Source organism: Myripristis murdjan, chromosome 9, assembly GCF_902150065.1.
Source record: "Myripristis murdjan chromosome 9, fMyrMur1.1, whole genome shotgun sequence".
Classification (NCBI taxonomy): domain Eukaryota; kingdom Metazoa; phylum Chordata; class Actinopteri; order Holocentriformes; family Holocentridae; genus Myripristis; species Myripristis murdjan.
In genome coordinates this window covers 34,934,274-34,951,948 of record NC_043988.1, presented here as the reverse complement: position 1 = coordinate 34,951,948, position 17,675 = coordinate 34,934,274, and the positions used below count along the sequence as shown (strand labels likewise).

At 42.2% G+C, this 17,675-nt stretch overlaps 1 protein-coding gene across 2 annotated transcripts in view; it reads left to right on the top strand.

The window, feature by feature from the left end:
• Positions 1 to 17,675, top strand: part of prdm6 (PR domain containing 6) — an 81,898-nt gene that overhangs the window by 16,135 nt on the left and 48,088 nt on the right. The gene's annotated exons all lie outside the window — the stretch shown is intronic.

Genomic DNA, 17,675 nt, shown 5'->3' with positions numbered 1-17,675 from the left:
GGGTCCAGAATGATGCGGTATTGTGAGGCTCTTTAATGAAGAGACATTCTAAGGGTCCAGAAGGATGAGGTATTGTGAGGTTCTTTCGTGACGAGACATTCTAAGGATCCAGAATGATGCGGTATTGTGAGGTTCTATAATGACGAGACATTATAAGGGTCCAGAATGATGAGGTATTGTGAGTTTCCTTAATGAAGACACATTCTAAGGGTCCAGAATAATGAGGTATTGTGAGGTTCTTTCATGATGAGACATTCTAAGGGTACAGAATGATGAGGTATTGTGAGGTTCTATAATGACGAGACATTGTAAGGGTCCAGAATGATGAGGTATTGTGAGGTTCCTTAATGAAGGCACATTCTAAGGGTCCAGAATGATGAGGTATTGTGAGGTTCTTAAAGAAGAGACATTCTAAGGGTCCAGAATGATGCGGTATTGTGAGGTTCTTTAATGAAGAGACATTCTAAGGGTCCAGAATGATGAGGTATTGTGAGGTTCTTTAGTGACGAGACATTCTAAGGGTCCAGAATGATGAGGTATTGTGAGGTTCTTTAATGAAGAGACATTGTAAGGGTCCAGAATGATGAGGTATTGTGAGGTTCTTTAATGAAGAGACATTGTAAGGGTCCAGAATGATGAGGTATTGTGAGGTTCTATAATGACGAGACATTCTAAGGGTCCAGAATGATGAGGTATTGTGAGGTTCTTTAAAGAAGAGACATTCTAAGGGTCCAGAATGATGCGGTATTGTGAGGTTCTTTAATGAAGAGACATTCTAAGGGTCCAGAATGATGAGGTATTGTGAGGTTCTTTAGTGATAAGGCATTCCAAGGGTCTGGAATGATGAGGTATTGTGAGGTTCTTTAGTGACGAGACATTCGAAGGGTCTAGGATGCTGGGACATTGTGAGGTTCTAGACTGATGAGACGTCGTCAAGTGAGGTTCCAGAAGGTTCCCGATGTCACAAATGTCCTGAATGCCGCGCTGGACAGGGCTGGTTTCATGCTGTCTGCAGCCTCCCATGTCCTGCTGTGATTGGACGATTAGGAAATCGCATTAAAAAACGACCAGTGGATCCGCTGAGTCATGATGATGAGTCATGATCGGCTCAGCGGTGGGCGGGTCTTCACCCTGTAGCCACGGTAACCGCAGGCATTCTAGAACAAAGACCGTGTTTTCCCAGCAGGAACCTCATGCTGGAACAACACACTGCTCTGCATGTGTGTGTGTGTGTGTGTGTGCGTCAGTGTGTGTGTGTGTGTGTGTGTTTCCACAGTGATACAGATGGTTAGTTTCCTCTCTTGGTGTCGTCAGTTTGAAGCCTCTGGATGTTCGTCATCTTCCTCCTCTTTGTTTCTTCTGCCTGTCAGCTCACAGACACACAGCACATTTACACTAACAACAAACACACACACACACACACACACACACACACACACACACACACACACACACACACACACACACACACACACACAGGTTGTCACACTCAAACCTGAGAACCAGTCATTGTGTTTGGAATCATGAATTAATGTAAAACTGTGATGGGAAAGAAAAAGGGACTGGTCTTCCCTCGCTGTGATTTCATCCCACCGGTGGATTTTTTTTTTTATCCTGTTTGTAGAAAAACAAGACTTGAACGGCAAAGATGAACATGTACATCAAGCAGCTCTCTGTTTCTTTCAGTTTTACTCGATTTATTTGTATTTTTCCCACCTCTGACTTTAACTCTGCTGTTTGTATCCTCATTTTTTTTCTAACTTCTATGCTTTCTACCGCTTCAGCTGACAGTTAAGTTGTCTTATTCTTTATTGCAAGTTGTACTTTATATCCAACCTGTCCTCTGGTGTAGTGTGTCAGTGTGTGTGTGTGTGTCAGTGTGTGTGTGTGTGTGTGTTGTGTAGTTCTCCTCATTAGCTGCTGATCCGCTGTGCTTGTATTTCTCCATTCACTTCCACAGCAAAGCAGCTTCTAGAATAAAATCCCACTTTTAGCACAGAAACCAGCAACAACACGCAGGATTATGAGAATATAAACAACAACAAGACCCGGTTCCCATTTTTTAGGGAAATTAAATCAGTTGTTGTTTTTCTGTTTGAACTGGAAAGTAGATCCGGCAGGAAGCGTCTGCACAGTAACCTTACGCTGGGAAGAAACGTCCTGATAGCACAGTAACAAATAATTATTATTACATATAAATAATAATAATAATAATAATAATAATAAAAGGGTAGCGGGTCCTGTCGTTGTTGTTGTTGTTGTTGTTGTCATAATCCTCTTTGCTGGTGTTGGTTTATGTGCTAGAAGTGCTACTTTAGGAGCTGGTCGAGTGTGTGTGTGTGAGTGTGTGTGTTTCTAGCAGCATGACATCACTGATGCCTGAACTGAGATGTAAAAATAATAATACTGTACACACACACACACACACACACACACACACACACACAGGCACTGAGCCAGGATAAGTATTTAGATGTTAGCATGAAAGGCAGGTGACTCGCTTAACACTTCATCATGTGGTCACCCGGTGTGTGTGTGTGTGTGTGTGTGTGTGTGTGCGTGTGTGTGTGTGTGTGTGTGTGTGTGTGTGTGTGTGTGTGTGTAGGCAGCCTGGGGGGATGGACGGGTGTTAGACTCTCTGATGCTGCTGTTGTGTGAGAAAGCATTGAGTTAGAGCTGGTATGTGTGTGTGTGTGTGTGTGTGTGTGTGTGTGTGTGCAGCAGGGGGTCGGTGCGTCACGCCCGGCCGCTCCTCTCCAAATCGCCGGTGTTGTGTTAGAAAGCACCGAGAGAATCTGGCTGTTGACGCTGCAGTGCATTGTGGGTCGCTCCTCCAAACATGAACTTGTTTTCTGAACAATAATTCACAGACTCTCAGATGTGAAATGTGTGTGTGTGTGTGTGTGTGTGTGTGATGGTCCAGACTGTTGCTGTTGGAAACGCGGCGGCGGGTTTCTAACATCTGAAAAAAAAAAAAAAACAGCGTCCTCTGCCAGGCCACGTTTACATAAATGGAAAGTGAACAGCACTGTGTCGCTCTCTGTTTTGAGTGAACTGAACCTTTATTTAACCGGCAGAGTCGGTTAAGAACAACGTCTGCAGGCGTGGACCGAAGGCACGAGGAAGAGGAGGAGGAGGAGGAGGAGGAGGAGGAGGAAAAATAAAGAGTTTGATTTATGAGGAGGAAGAAACAGAAAAGAAGAAGAAGAAGGGAAGCAGGAGAGTAGGAGGAGGGAGAGGAGGAGGGAGAGGAGGAGGAGACATGGTAAGATAAGGAGGAGGAGGAGGAGGAGGAGGAGGAGGCGATGAAGAGGGCAGATAACAGCAGAATTAGTGGAGTTTCATTGATTAGCTGTAGAACGGCAGCGTGAGAACATTGATCGGCTCTCAGGAACAGTTTTACACGATTTGGACTGAAGAAGAAGAAGAAGAAGGAGAGGAAGAAGAAGAAGAAGAAGAAGAAGAGGAAGAAGAAGGAGAGGAAGAAGAAAGAATGCAAGAAGAGGAAGAGGAGGAGCACAATGAGGAGGAAAGGAGGAGAAGAAGTAACCTGATGAGTCTTGGTGTCTGTTTGAATCTGAGTTTGTCCAGCAGCTCATAACCAAGAGAGGATCAGATAATCGATCGATGTGATGGATTATTAGACACGCAGAGCGATTTATTACTATTCATGGGAACGTTGAAGTTCGTGAAGCTTCCTCTCGTCTCATCTCGTTTCCTTTCACGCAGTCAGGAGAAAAAAGTATGGATATTTGATTAAACTTTCTGATTAACTGTTTTCAAATCAATCGATCAATGAGAAGCTGTGTGTTCAGGCTCATGTAAATAAACACAGAATGTAGAATCACATCAAGCAGAAGAGACACACAGCAGGCAGGTTTCAAACTAGAACTCACCCACGTTACGTCCAGACAGCTCTATTTAATTTATCATAATTTATCAATAATCATTAACTCATCAATTTACCATAGAAACCAACATTTTGCTTATTACACATAGCTGATAATAACTGGACTGACATGTTTAACAGTTTTTTCCTTGAATACTTTTAATGTTTTACCATGAAAATCATCAAATTTAAAAATTAATTTCATGAAAATAATCTGTCAGTGACTTTAATCTGAGAAATTAGAGAAACACAGAAACACAGAGGAGACTGGGAAGAGTGTGTGTGTGTGTGTGTGTGTGTGTGTGTGTGTGTGTGTGTGTGTGTGTGTGTGTGTGTGTGTGTTGTAACACCCTCAGAGCAGATAGCTTCCAGCTGCATTAGTGACTTACACACACACACACACACACACCATGATAAACACATTAAACACACACTTGTCATGTCACATCATCATCATGTCATACAGTAAAACACACACATCTTGCTCTCTTTCTCTCTCCCTATCACTCACACTCACACACACACACACACACACACACACACACACACACACACACACACACACACACACGTGTCACACACCTGTCACACACACATCATCCAGTGATTCTGAAGCAGCCATTTACATGCCAGTGTTGGTAAGTAGCACCAGTTAAGTGTTTTTAACTGATAACTAGACCAGACTCCAGACACACACACACACACACACACACACACACAGACACACACACACACACACACACACACCTGTCGGCTGAGGCTGTGCAGGCCGGTCAGTGACATCCATCAGTCTGATCTGTGACCTAAAGTAAAGAATGTGTTCAGCACTATCACAGCAACCCAACACACACACACACACACCACCAGCAGCACAATACACACTCTCTAAATTGCCCGGGTCAGCTGATGAAGCAGTGAAATTTACTTTCACATTTTAACATCAACCCTCACACACTCACACACTCAGACAGATAACAGGTTTATGTGTATCATGTAATTCAATGTGATATAATTACAGTAAACAGAGCAGAGCATCCACCTGTCAGTTGGCCAGCAGGGGGCGTCAGGCAGGAGCTCTGTACTCTGTGTTGTTTCATGGCACAGAGCAGGAAGAGGGCGCTGTTCTCCCAAAGCAAACGGAGCTAAAGCTTTCAAAAGCCTCAGCTACACCGAAACACACGTTCTGCGGAATGTCCCTTTTTCCTGGCTCCACCTGCGGCCAGTGTTGGGACCAATTACTCACAAAACTAATAAGTTACAATTACTAATTACTTCTGTAAAAAAGTAATTTTGATTACTACTCAATTACTGCTGCAGAAGAGTCATTCAGTTACTGGGGAAAGTAATTTTTATGATTACTTTTTTTCTTTTCTTAAATCCTCTTATTAATGCACATATTTTTGCGTTGCTGTTGCAGTGTGGACATTGCTGTCAAATTTCATCTATCATTGTCAGTGTTGGGCACGTGACTTTGAAAAAGTGATTCATTACAGTTTAAAGTAGTGATGCCAGCTTGTTCAGGTGGGGAATTGAACCCCCGGTCTTCTATACGGCAGGCGGAGATAGTATCCGCTCTGCTTCTTGTAATTTGTGCTCACTCATTCTCCATGCATGTTGATAAGTTATGAATAACTGCAAAGTCCGACCGGTTTGAAAATTGACACACGCTTTTTCTCCACAAGACGCACATTTTTTGAATAGGATAATAAAATAATAATAATTATTAGTAGTAAGTAACAGCTAGTAACGGCACATTTTATTGTCAGTAACGGTAACGACGTTGTAACGGGGGAAACAGTCATTTCTTTGATTACTCGTTAACGCCGTTAGTAACACCGTTTCTTTGTAACGCCGTTACTCCCATCACTGCCTGCAGCGCACCTGCAGACCTTCAGTGTAGTTCTGTTTGAGAAGCCACAGGTGAAACACAGGTGTCGTCAGTTTTTGGACCCTGCACAGCGCTGTGTGAAGGTTTGTGTGATGTGCAGGTTAACCTCTACAGACTGTGTGTATCTGAGGGATGAAGTTACCAGGCAACCGACAGCTGACACTGCAAAATAAACGCCGACAGGGCGATCAAAACGAGAGTTGTCTCCTGTGCACCTGGAGTTTAAAGGAGTGATCTGGTGCTGCCGAGGCTCCAGCTCCACGCTCTCCTCCAGTCTCTGCTGGCTCCTTGGTGGGGCTGTCCCGCCCAGTTTCCAGCTGCTGGTGGCTTACCTGGCTGTGGGCGGGGCTTACCTGGCTGTGGGCGGGGCGACAGTGCAGCTGATCGGTCCAGGTGTCAGTGCAGCAGCTCGAAACCAAAATAGTGAACGAGCGTCAGTCCTGGTCAGACGAGGACATCAGGGCTCTGCTCGCCGTCTGGACAGAGGACAGCGTCCAACCTCACATCCACGCTGTCTGACCAAACGAGGACGTTATGAGATATAATGAGAGAGCTGGCAGAGGCCCGCCAAAAACTGAAAACACTGAACAAACCGAGGTGTCAGTATGAGGCAGTTAAAGCTCACAACGCATCGGGTCAGTTGGGTCTGCAGACTTTACCCTCTCGCTTCCTGCTTCCCGCTCGCTGCATGGACGGGACGAGAGCACGGGGCGATCGACACGACGAGCTCAACTAATGGTTTTTGTTCTTGTGGCTGGAGATTAAGGGCCATCAGCACCGCCCGGCTGGAAGCTCGCCTGCACTCGCAGTCAGAGGCGATTCTAGAGTCTGTTGGGGCCCTAAGCAAAAATTCCCAGGGGGCCCTTCCGATCAGTGTTCATCACCATCATGTTATAAATACTCTGACACCAATGAAAAATGTATGAAATCAAAACTTTTTTTCCCCCAAATGTTCACATACCATACCTTACATATCAGAATTAAATAACATGAAAAATCTTGTAATTTTAAAAATATAACGTATGTGAAAATATAAATGTAAAGAATAATAAAAAACAAAATAAATAACTAAATAACAACAAGGTTGTTACATTGTAAATAACCCACCTTATTAGGCTAGTGCTTCTCAGCACTTTTTAAGCCCTGGATCAGATTCTGCCTCGGCGAGTGCAAACACCTCGGCTAAATTTTCTTTCAGCTTCATTTCTACCTTGCAGAACGATGACTCAGCATCACACAGGTTAACGGGAGGCGGGATCATGGGACTGACGTGGGGCCCCTTTCGGGAGGTTTCCTACTGAGATGACACTGCAAATTGCCCGTTGTTGTTTAAGGGGGAGGGGAGTGTGTTCACTGCGGCGAATACATTATTGAGACATTTCAGTAAAAACGGGGCTCTGAGTCTCGGGGGCCCCCTATCGGCTCGGGGCCCCAAGCAGTTCACAAGCTGCGCGTTTGCTCACAGTGGTATGAAAATGGACTAATATAGACACTTTATGACCCATTCGTGTGTAAAAAAAAAAAAAAAAAAAAAAAAAGGCCACACACACACCTCACGTAGGAAAATACAAACAGAAGAGTGGTCTATTTTTGTGTTTGCAGAGTGTTTATGTGCGGTGCAGACACACCACACACACACCACACACACTCTGCTCTCACGCCCGGTGGAGAAAGTTCAACTGATTATAGTGGAAGTTGCAGCGTCCGCTCTGCAAACGCTCTGTTGTGTGTTCAGTGTGGCCGAGGCGTAACGCATACTCCACGCCATCCTGTCATCATCCCAGGTGGTCAGATCCCCACGCCACGTCCCACCCCGGCAGCACCGCACGTAAAGCTTCGCCAAAACTGTCTCACCACAAAGGAGAGAAACGCTGCAGGAAGGAGTTGAGCCGGGTTTGATCCATCCATCCCAGCCTCCTCCCTGCATGCAGACGCTCCGTCGCCTGGCGTCCTCCTCCTCCACGCCTCCCGTGTCTCAGTCCGACGCCTGGAACTGTGCGTGGCGAGCTGGGAGCGATGACGGGATGTCCGTTCTCTCTCTGTCCAAGTGTGTCGAGTGCGTGGTGTGTTCTCACCGTGAAAGAATGAAAGTGCTTTCAGCTCGAGGAGGCAATGAGGCGTTCATGATCACCAAAAATAAACGGAAACATGTGTTGAGATACATGCTTTTGTTTTGCATTTGTTTGTTAGCTGTTCAAATTTGGAGTTAGAAGGCATCAGATGGACACATGATGTGATGAAGTTGCTTCATTTTTTGAAGGTAAAAAAAAAAAATATAGTATTGAATTTGTACACACTAACTAACACAACAGTTGCTATGGAGACGAGTATACAATAGGTACTTTTTAGTGTTAAGGCTCATTTGTACTCCTTTATGTGCAAAAATAAATGCATCCGTTTCAAACAATGTATTCTTTACATCAGCATGGATGTTCAGCAGTAAATCCACTAGAGGGCAGCGCAGAGACCAAAGTTTCTGCCAAAAATAAACATGGCAGCGGTGGAGGAGGAGGTCGTAATCAGGAGGACGGCGGTCTGAGAGGTCATTAAACGCATCACCACAGGAGGACGGACGATTCTTTTCTCTAATATTATCAGTTTTTAAAATTTCTTCCTCATGTCTCGCTCATAGTCCGGTCTGCAAAACTCTGACGGTAAAATCACTTCCACTTCTGTTTTTCCATCGGCATGTCGCTGGTTTACATTTCCATCACCAGTTTGAGTGTCCAGTTGCGCTGAGTCACACCTAAGGTTCACCAGGATCCGCCCTCAAGAGAGGCTGCAGTGACATCAGAGCATTTCCTCATCATTCATTGGTCGGAGAAAAAAGGTGTTTCTCAATACCAAGTTCGCTAAGTTGGGACTTGTGAACTTTTGAAGTTGGGACTTGTTGAAATCGACTCGGGAGAACAGACTTGGAGGACGGACGGTCATTCTGCAGCAGCTTGATGACTTCGTCTCATCTGTCTCGGTAATATTTAATATAATCAGATCTCCTGTAGTGTTTATAATAAAAAAGAAAAATGATATAAACACTACTCTGCCTCCTCCGTTTTCATAAATAAATTCCATTTAATTTAGCTAATTTAATTAAAATAAATTACAGCCTACAGCCTCAGAGAGCTACTGTTGATGTTATAATAATGACTACAACTCTGCCTCGTTCTCGTTTTCACAGGCTCATTTATCAGTTTTACATTTATGAGGTTTCTCCTCCGGTGTTGCCGCCATCGCCGCTGGTTGGTGCGAAATGCATGCTGGGATACCTGGCTGTTCCAAGTCCACACAAGTCACCGAGCGGTGCATCCTCGCTAAAAGGAGCGGAGCAAGAACACATCCGGGAATTTGGACCGAACTTGGTCAGATGGGAACTTTGAATTGGAACAGGACTCAGGTCGCGACTGATGACGTTTCACGAGTCCGCAAGAACACAAGAACACAAGTACACAAGAACACAAGTACACAAGAACACAAGAACACAAGAACACAAGTACAGACAAGAACGCCAGTTAAGAAAGGCCCAAACTGAACTCGTAGTTAATAATTTAAATTTGTAAAGAAAAACACTGAAAAACACTTGCTGGTTTTTGGATGAAACACTCCTGCTTCACTGTTAGTTTGACCCGTCGTCATGGAAACAGGCTGACGGTCGGCTGATGTCGCCAATACCAGGATGCTCTTTTTTTTTTTTTTTTAAATGAAGTTCAATGTGTCTTGTTGTTTCCTGTGGCAGCTTCCACACAGTAACACCCCGACAGCGTCTTAATTGTAATGACAGAAAAAAAAAAACATAAATCAGCTGTGATCACATTTGTTCACAGTTTTATTTTGGAAACTTGTTGGAAAGTGTGTTGCTGTGGAAGCGAGCGCAGAGATATAAATACTGTGAAAGTAATTAATTACAGCACTTGAGGACTTATTCTTTGTTAATTTACACACTGCTGGCAGAAACAGAGATTACGCTGCTTTATGAACTGACATCACTCTTTATGATGGAGACTGACAGTGCCCAGCATGTTGCGCTGGTTTCGAGGGTGAAAAATGTGTGTGTGTGTGTGTGTGTGTGTGTGTGTGTGTGTGTGTGTGTGTGTGTGTGTGTGTGTTGAAGTGCCTGATGGCTGCAGCCCACAGCCTCCCTGCCTCAGCAGAGGAGTCTGAAGTGCAAAATATTATCAGTGAGTCGAGGCTTCGCCGTCAAAACACCGACTCCCCTCTCTGCCTCTGTGTGTGTGTGTGTGTGTGTGTGTGTGTGTGTGTGTTTGGGAGCGAGCCGGAAGATTTCCTGTGTGCACTGCTGGCTGGAAGCAGCGACGGAGTGTCTGTGTGTGTGTGTGTGCGTGTGTGCATGTATGTGTGTGTGTGTGTGTGTGTGTGTGTGTGTGTGTGTGTGGACAGTGACAGAGCAGTAAGTGAAGTACTGACAAGAGAGATCAATGGCTGAAAGAGAGAGACTTAATCCACCTCTTAGAAACACACACGGGCCTGTGTGTGTGTGTGTGTGTGTGTGTGTTTTAATCCCCCCCTCTTGCCTCCAGTCCTCTGGTTCTTGTAAGTTTCAAGAGGCGGTGAGACAGACAGATTGGCCTGTCTGTCTCTCTCTCTCTCTGTTTACTTTGTTGTTTTTGTTGTCTTTTTGTTTGTTGTCTTTAAAAAATGTCCTCAGTTTGGTTCCAAAAGCAGATTTACAGCACGAGGAGCGAGGGAGACATAAAGTGACAGAACAAAAATGAAATGAAACACATTTAAAAAGTGAAAAAAATAACAATAGCAACAACAATAACACTAAATCCACAATGAGATTCACATCATGAGGATTAACAGACATGAAGTTACAGAACAAAAATACAATAAAAATGATAAATAATCATAATAATGAATAATAATATCAGCACATCAATAATAATAATAATATTAATGAGAAGGACAAACAGACAACAACTGAACAAAGATAAAAACAGTTGCGTTCACGAGCGGAGACACTTTGTACCGACGGCTTTAACTGAGAAAAAAAAAACGTTCACATTCCCTCCTTCACCACAGCAGCAGGGACGACACAGCAGTGGTTTTCAAACTGTGGTCCGGGGACCCCCAGGGGTCCTTGAGGGCCCTCCAGGGGTTCAAATTCTTATAGAAGGCGCCTGAACGCAGCATCACTGATCTGACCTGTATATAAATAATATAGTTAATAGATTTTTTTAAACATTCAGTTTTACTATAATTTTATGTAATTTTAATTATTATAAATATTGTTTTATTGTTTTTTTTTTATTATTATTTCAACTATTCTGTTTTTTTTTTTTTTTTTTCTAATTTTCTGGTAATTGTCTTTCCACGGTACAAGAAAGGTTCACTTACACATTAGTGTCTGGTGACGCGCTCCAAACATGAAAAAGTATGTAAAAAGCTGCGACGCCTGACTTCATAATAAAAGCTGAGTGCCGTCCTGTCAGAGGCTCACATCACAGGCTGGACACTACAGAATTAGTGTCGTCATATTAAATTTGAACAGACTGTCTCTTCCTAAATCAGTCAACTTTGTTTTAAGGTTTTGCTTCAAGAAATGTATAAACTTTCTTTTTTCTTTTTTACAACTTACATCCAGTTGTAAAGCACTTGACATTTTTTCAGAAGTGCTATAAAAAACACATTTGTTTCACTTAACTTTTCTTTAAAAAAGCGAATTTGTACAAAACAGGGAGCACAGTTTGCTCAGATAGGAGAGGAGGGAACATCAATAAATAAATTGATGCTTATGAATATAAAATAAAATAAAATAAATACAAAAAAAAGAAACAAAATACAGAAAAATGAACAGAAAAAACATAAAATAAATAAAAAAAAGTTTTGATTAAAATAAATTTCAAAAAGAAATAGATAATTTAAAAAACTGCTTCAACTGGACAGGAGAAATTAATGAATAAAGTTAAATAAAATAAAATAATATAAGAAATAAAATAAAATGAATTAAAACAAACACAGAAATAAACAAAATAAAACACAGAAAAATACCCAGATAAAACTAAGTAAAATAGATAAAAAGTAGCAATTAAAATAAATTTCTAAACACAGAAATAAATAATTAGAAGTTTTAGAAATGAAGTCAGAAGGTGGGCAGACGGTCACGGCCCGCTGGAATAAACTGAGCTCAACTCGTCGTTTCATAGCGTGACATAAACTTGACTGATTGTCCCTTTAAAAGAAATGAGGAAACACACAGCCCAGCCCGGGTGTGTGTGTGTGTGTGTGTGTGTGTGTGTGTGTGTGAGTGTGTGTGCTCAGTCTTCTCTCCCTGGACAAGTGAAGGTTAAACAAGGATAATTTATTAGGCCATAAGAAACCGAAGCTGTGATGAAAAAAATCAGTTTGGTCATAATTGTTGCTGTGGGCGGGAGGAGTGTGTGTGTGTGTGTGTGTGTGTGTGTGTGTGTGTGTGTGTGTGTGTGTGTGTGTGTGTGTGGTTGTGTAAGACGCTGTGAACCTGCGGCCTGGCAGTGTATGTGTGTGTGTGTGTGTGATGCTGCGAACCCACAGCCTGGCAGAGTGTGTGTGTGATGCTGCGAACCCATGGCCTGGCAGAGTGTGTGTGTGTGTGTGTGTGTGTGTGAGACGCTGCTCGGCTAAACAACATGTTATATTTGGCCGTTCGTCTCGCGGATGGAATCTGTAGCGATGGATTCGATAAACAAAGGCTGTGAAAACGTCTTTGACAGAGCGGCATCCAGCTAGAAACCAGCTGCTGCGTCCAGAGGGAGGCCGCACACACACACACACACACACACACACACACACACACACACACACACTCTCTCTTACTGTACAGGCTCATCACACGGTCAGGGTTAGAGAAAGAAGCTGAACCTTTTAGGCAGCTTGAAGAAGGAGGGCAGCCCGTTTTGTTATGATGTGGGAATTAAAAAAAAAAAAAAAAGATGAATGACACTCAAATGAACACCGAGCAGGAATGCACTTAAAAGTGTTGCGTTCATTTTAGTTATTAATGTTGGTGTGTCTCTTCGTCCTCAGCTTCATCCTCATCATCAGAAACAACAGGACGCCCTCCCATTCAAACTGTCTGCCTGAGTTAGCCGTTAGCCGTTAGCCGCCACATCCTGCCCTGTTTTTAAAATCCTGATTATTTCAAAACTGTTGGGATTATTCTCCAGCAGCCAACGTCACCGTAACATTAGCACCAGCGCTCAGCTAGCCAGGACACTTCAGTGTGGATTTGTGCCAAATTTAATCAGTTTTGTTCAATTTTGACGTCCTCGGTGTGGTGGCTCATGTTAGCTGGACCAGCTGCTAGCCGCTCGCTGCTCGGCTGGTGGACCTGAACAAACATGACACTTTTTTTTTTTTTAACTTTCAAAACAAATTGCTCCACAAATGAAGTAAAGTTAAATAAAATAACATAAAATAAAAAAATGAAATAAAATAAAATGAATTTAAAAAATTATACACAAAAATAAACAAAATAAACAACAGAAAAATGCACAGATAAAAATAGGTAAAATAGATAAAAAAGTAGCAAGTAAAATAAATTACTAAATGAAGAAATAAATAATTAGAGGTGGGAGAAATGAAGTCAAACTGATTAAAGCAGAGGTGGACAGACGATCATGGCCCGCTGGAATAAACTGAGCTCAACTCGTCGTTTCATAGCGTGACATAAACTTGACTGATTGTCCTGCAACGTTTTGGGCAAAGTCCCCTTTTTCCCCAGACTGAGACCAGATGTTGGACACCATGTCCACCTCTGGATGTCCACTGGTTCAGCTCCTATAGGTAGCTTTTCCTGTTAGCTTAGCACAAAGACTTGAAGTCTATAGGAGTCGTTAGCCTGGCTCCAACCAGTGAGGCTAACGACTCCCATAGACTTCAAGTCTTTATGCTAAGCTAACTCAAAATAGGAACTGAACCAGTGAACGTCCAGAGGTGGACATGGTGTCCAACATCTGGTCTCAGTCTGGGGAAGTCAGGAAAAGGGGATTTTGCGGAAAACGTTGGAATATTCCTTTAAATGAGATGTTAATATCCTTACATGTCCAAGGTCTGGCTGAATGGAAACACTGAAGGAAAGAGACAGAATCTAAGAGCTGGACTGAGTCGGACTGCAGGAGGTGAAAACTGTGACCTCTTTCATTTGTTTGTCACTGCAGTTTAATCTGGATTAGATTAAACAGCCTGTAAATGTTGCTCATTCAGGAGGTGAAGCTTATTCCTTCCTGTGTTACAGAAACCCAACTCCAAAACCAGAAACTAATTTATTTACTGGGATTCTCCTGGAGTTTTTCTGAGCGAATTTGTCTTTTTATCCTGTTGAATCTTTTAGTCCTCAGTGTTTTATGACCCGACGCTGATTTACAGTTTTATTACCATACATGGGACCATTAGCATACGAATCACCTGTGTTTTATTTCCACATGTTTAGTAGAATAGAATAGAATCTTTATTGTCATTGTACAAGTACAATGAAATTGAATGCAATCCTTTGGTGCATGAGGAAAAGAGATGAAAAGATAAAAAAAAACTACGTAAAAGTGCTGAGAAAAAAAAGGGATTTACTCTGTAGAGGCCTTAAAGTCCCAGTTCACACAAACACCAAGTTTTATTTTACAAAATGTTAAAAGAGAATCAGATATAGAAAAAGACAGATGATAACATGTTAATAGGCCTAATAATAATTATTATAAAAACAGGAGGTGTCTTTGAAAAAAAAAAATCAAGAGAAGAAGCTTTTTCTTGAATTTTCATTAATACAGTCTCTGGTTACGTTTATATTATATGTATTATATGTTTTTTTTTTTTTTCATCATCATACTTCAAAATAAAAGCACTCTACTGGATTTTTGTTAACATCTCAAAATATTTTTTCTTTTGATTTTCTTTATTTCTTTTCTTTTGTCTTTTTTTTTTCTTTTTGACCCTTTTGACACTCGTCCACAGGGACCTGCAGGGTGTGTGTGTGTGTGTGTGTGTGTGTGTGTGTGTGTGTGTGCGTTGGGGGGGGGTTTGCAGCAGGCTGTTAAGCGCACCGTGACTTGTTTAAGTGCCTGTAAGTGATGAAGGCCGCGAGTAACAAAAGCTTTAAACAATGGCAGAGCACACACACACACACACACACACACACGGAAACACATCATTCCCAGCTCTATACCTAAACAGACGGCACTCAGAGGGAGACAGAGTGATCACTGAAAAATATTTGACTGCCTTCATGCCAGACGCTATGCATTAAAGGTGCAGTCTGTAGAGTTTTTAAGCAGCAGTTCACCAGTGACGCTGCTGCCACGGTGCAGTCGACTGTCTGGAAATTAAACATCTCTCTTCTTGTTCATTTTACTATTTGATATGGAAAGTAGATCCGGTAGGTAGCATCTACAGGATGCTCATAGTAACCTTGCACCAGTATTTTTGCAAACAAGGGAAGAAAAAAAATGGGAACCGGGACTTGTTGTGTCTTGTGTTGTCATCATCATCTTTGTTGTCATTGGTTTATGTTTTTGAAAGTTATTTTGGGGCCTGTTTTAGGTGATTTAGCAGACACGTTGGATTTAAATAACCCCATCTTATAGACTTTGTTGATTTGATGTGTTTCCTGTTGAAACAGGAAGTGTGGGTGGGACACGGAGCAGGGAAGCGTCATTCACTTGTGCAAACCAACAGGATCTCAGTTTGGGAGAGAAACACCCTTTTATTTTGAAGGGACAGGTGGATGAGAGAGGGTGTTTACAGATTTGTGGAGGTTTTATTGGTTGAAATTTTGATTTTCTAGAGCAGGATGATGATGTCACTGTTTAAGACGCTCTGTGTCACAGGAAGCAGAGGTCATGTGAGGTCATAATGTTTGAATATTAATGTCACCGTGTGCTTTCATAACACGATTATCCTGCTCGTTATAATAAAGCCGTTCTGATTCATTATTAAGAAGAAGGATCTCCCTGATGTAGGATCTAACTGATCAACAAAAAACAAGGATCAAAGAGTTTAAAAGAGAATCAGATATAGAGGAAGACAGATGCTGCAGGAAAAAAGTCCAGGAAACAGTTTGAGATGAAGGAAGACGAGCAGCGACAGCCACGGTCATGAAAGTGCTTACACGCGGGGAATCATAAATTAGGCAGTTTGCTTTGATTATTGCAGTCATTTACAGCATCGATCGAGCGGCGGCAGCGTGGACGGCAGACGAGCGGCTGTCGGCCGGGTCAGCGGCCTCATAAACACACGGTACGCCTGTCCGATACGGCGGCGCCACTCGGCCACGGCCGGATGGGACGGGCTCAGATCGACCGGCAGCGGCAGCGAGCTGTCTGACTGCCAGCCACTCGCAGCAGCCTGCTCCTCATTTACTCTGTTTTTTTTTTTTTTTTTTTTTTTTTTGTTGATTTGCTCTGGAAAATACAAATGGAAAAGTCCACTTGTCATTTATTTATTTTATTTATTTATTTATTTTCTTTAACGCTGAAATGCTGCTGGTTTGGCCCCGTCTGCAAGAAGAGCTGTCTGGAAAAATCAGATTATAGTGTTGTTTATTTTTTATTTATTTATTATGGTTTTGTACTAGAAATATAAATGTTAAAACCCAATTTTATTTTTATTATTTATTTTATTATATATATATATATATATATATATATATATATATTTTTTTTTTTTTTTTTTTTTTTTTTTTTTTTAATAAAGTGCCACCCTGGAAAAATACTACTTTTAATAAGATCAAATGACAAAATATTTCTTTTCTTTTTTTTTTTTTTTTTTTTTTTTTTGCTGTTGAAAGTGCGACTCTCTAAACAGCAAAGTGCTGTGCTGTTGCACTGAGGAGAATTGCTGAACTAAATATTTATATAACTCCTGTTTTTGCTCAGCAGCTGTGCTGTCAGAAAATCTATGAGGGCTGGAACTCGCAAAAATCAAATGATGAGAATATCGTTGATAAAGGGTGGATAAAAAACGCTATTTAAAATCATGGATTTGTCCATAAATTAGAGCGGCGCTTTGATCAAATCGTTCCCGTCTTGGAGGAGGAGTTTGTCGCTCAGTTTCACTTTCATCAGTGTTTTGGTCGCCGAGCTGCCGTAGTTTTGCCGTAGGTTGGTCGTTCAGTTTGAGCCCCTCACAGGTCTGGACTGAACTCTGACTGCTGAAAACTATTTTGCACTCGGAGGAAGTTTTGTCGGTTCCATCCGGCTTTAATTTTATTGGCCGGATCAGGATGAATGGGTCGTGCAGCTGCGGCTCTGTAAATAAAAGTTAAATCAGTGGAAGTGTCTGCGATGCCTCTTCCTCTCGCTCCTCATGCAGGTTGTTGTGCTGATGTTGGACGCCGCGTCCGCCGCCGTCGTGCTGAAAAACTATTTTTAGACCTCGGAGGTGATTTTTTTCTGGCGGCGGCGCTGGCACGGAGCGCGGCGAGGCTTTTTAGCGGGTGTAAATCAGCTTTGTATGATGTTTAACACCCAGCCGGCCGGCCGCCTGACGCTCCAGAGGGGCCCGCTGATTTGTGGACGAGGCTTGTTTCAAACATTTCAAATTAAGCAGAGTTATTCCTCAGCGGGCAAAGCTGCAGCGTCGCACAGCATCACCATCATTTCCAGCTGAGAGGTTCATTATAAACTGTACAGTAACATTATGTTCATCACCTTAATCTGCAGTAAAACAAGGAAAAACACATTTCTGTGATCAGTTTGTCAGGATGAACTGATTTCTGAGTTAGGGTTAGAAGGACTGTGGAGACTTTCCTGGACCAACATTATAGATTATAGATTTGTTCACTAATTAGTTATCATTGATTAATTAATCAATACAGTTAAAAACTTTATTTCATAGAGTTATTCACTAAATTTAAATTACACATTGAAATAATGCAATTAATAAAGCAGATTATACCAAGTTACTGAAATT